The sequence below is a fragment of the Nansenia antarctica genome (assembly GCF_963989245.1).
Source record: "Nansenia antarctica genome assembly, chromosome: 16".
Classification (NCBI taxonomy): Eukaryota; Metazoa; Chordata; class Actinopteri; order Argentiniformes; family Microstomatidae; genus Nansenia; species Nansenia antarctica.
In genome coordinates, this window is record NC_137686.1 from 20488899 (window position 1) to 20491398 (window position 2500).

The 2500-nt window shown below is 42.7% G+C and overlaps 1 protein-coding gene across 1 annotated transcript in view; it reads left to right on the forward strand.

Annotated features, from left to right (window-relative positions):
- Positions 1–2500, forward strand: part of ak5 (adenylate kinase 5) — a gene marked incomplete at both ends in the record, with an annotated part of 54680 nt that overhangs the window by 47054 nt on the left and 5126 nt on the right. The gene's annotated exons all lie outside the window — the stretch shown is intronic.

The following is a 2500-nucleotide window of genomic DNA, read 5'->3' on the forward strand; positions in this document are numbered from 1 at the left end:
AAAACAATTAACACACAGGCTGAAACAGAACCTGACTGGCCACAATTACTAATGTTGTTTGCAAAAAACACTCAAAATATTAAAAACATCCAACAAAAGCAAATATTTCCATCAAACGACACAACTTTGAATACAATTAATATATACTTTCAATCAATCATTGCACAATGAACAACATACAAAATACAGTGTGAACCGGTTCAACCTTAATTTGTGCTATATGCCTGTGCCATACTACCACACATGCCTGTGTTGATACTTACTACTTATAGATAAGGTACAGGTATATGCCAAAAAAGGCAAGCAAGCATGTCACATTTTATTCTTTTATCCAAAGATGATGGTACTAGAGATAACAAACCCTGCTGCATTCTGTACTTGCACTTTTTACACTTTTCTGAGATGCCCTGTTGAACTGTAAAACATTATTTTTTAAAAAGAAGAAGAAGAAGATAGAATTTTCTTCATTCAATTTATTCTTGTGTGCAGGTCTTTCCGTGCTCATGAACTGTTGTTGACATGTACTGTAAGACCTACAGTAAGCACCTAGACTAGACAAATTCGGACAATCATTATGGCACAGCATTTGTACCGCATTCTTCCTTCACCAAAGAACCAAAATCACCCAATTTCCCCCCAAATCAGAAAATAATCAGAATTCTTTTTTTTTATTATTATACTGCATCAGATTTTTCCATGGCATTCTTTTTTCCATACTTTTCAAACTCAGAAATGCTGAATACTGTAAATAAAAATAAAATGAATGAATGAATGGTCTTTATTGTCATTGCTACAGTACAGGTACCAAACAACGAAATTTAGGAGGGGTGGCTCCCCTGGTGTTAGGAAAGAAAAAAAAACACTTTAAAAAAAAAACACAAGAAGGGAAGGAGCTGGTTTACATAAATAAAGGCTATGTACACTATCCACTATACTATACTGTACAGATAGACGACTAGGGTTGTCATATTGCACATAGTGTTATTGCACATTTATTTAAAGTGTCGCAGTTTGCAGGCTTGAAATGTACATATTTGTGCCTCAGCACTACACCTGATTTTTTCAGTCCAGCAGCTGCCATCAATCCGTCCAGACTGTCCAGGGCCCAGGACCTAGGTCTTTGCTGTGTTCAGGGCCTGGACGGCCCTGTGGTAGAAGCTGTTCTTCAGTCTGTTTGTCCTTGCGGCCATGGTCCTAAACCGCCTTTTCGAGGGCAGCCGGGTAAAGTGTACGTACCCAGGGTGGGTTGGGTCCCTGGAGATCTTGGAGGCCTTCCTGAGACAGCGTGTGTTGTACAGCTCTTCCAGAGAGGGGAGGGGGGCGCCGGTGATCTTCTGGGCTGTTCTCACGACTCTCTGTAGCGCATTTCTCTCCGCGGTTGTGCAGCTGGAGAACCAGAAATAAACACTAAAGCAACCAAAGGAAAAGTTGAAATACTCAGAACTTCACATTTAGTCCATTCGTTCCTGACGCTTATGCCACAGGTTATGATGCACTGGGGAGGAAAACCTCCTTGCAAGGTGTACCCATCCCTGGTAGCTCTCTGCACCTATTGCCAGGCAACCAGCATTCATAGCCTCCAGGAGGAACATCTGGTCATATAGATATAGATCATCTGGTGATCATATACCTTCCATCTCTAAGCAGATCCTCAATTGGGTACAGAAAAGGAAAAGTATGCAGGGAGGAATTGCTTCATCGTACGAGGCTGTGCTGCAAACCATTCATTCACAAGGCGAGAGTGGTGGACACTTGGTGACATTGGTGCCCCTCTGACCTAGCACTGCTGATCCCTCTGACCTAGCACTGCTGATCGCATTGTCTGCCAAGGCCACATCTACAATGGCAGTCCTCCGACTCAGAATGGTCCTTCGACTCTCTAAAGGACAAGCCATGATTGATGACCTGGGCAATAATTGTTGTCCAAATTTCATTTGGAACTTCAGCTCTTTCTCCTCTTGCTGCGGTGGCTCCTCCGCCACACATGCGACCTCCTCTTCCTCGGACCCCTGTGCCATGGCCTCCTACTCTGTTTACATGCCTTTGGCCTCTTTGGTCCATGCTCGGAAATAGCAACGCAGAGGTGGCATCTTTTACAGATGCATAAGGACTGATTGCTGATTGAAGAGTGTTGCAAAGGAGTTTCACACAGGTGCATTAGAGATTCATAATTATGAAAGTAATTTCTATCAGCTGTGAATAGATGTTTTCCTCTGGGTTAACTGTTTTGAAAAAGGGTGTGAAAATGTGTGACACCAATGAAAAAGTGTGAACCCATTTTCAGTATTCTGCTGTGCTACTGTAGGAAGGTGATGATGAAGATTAAGTGAATGCCAGGTTCATTAAGCGTATCTAAGCAATCAAGAAAAACTGTAACGGTGATGGATGCTAACTGTACCTTCCTAGACAACACAGACAGAGAGCCTTCACTATTCCCTCCTCCCTCGTCACAGGTTAGACCCATCACCTTACCTCCGAAGCTTCAACCCATCTGATTATG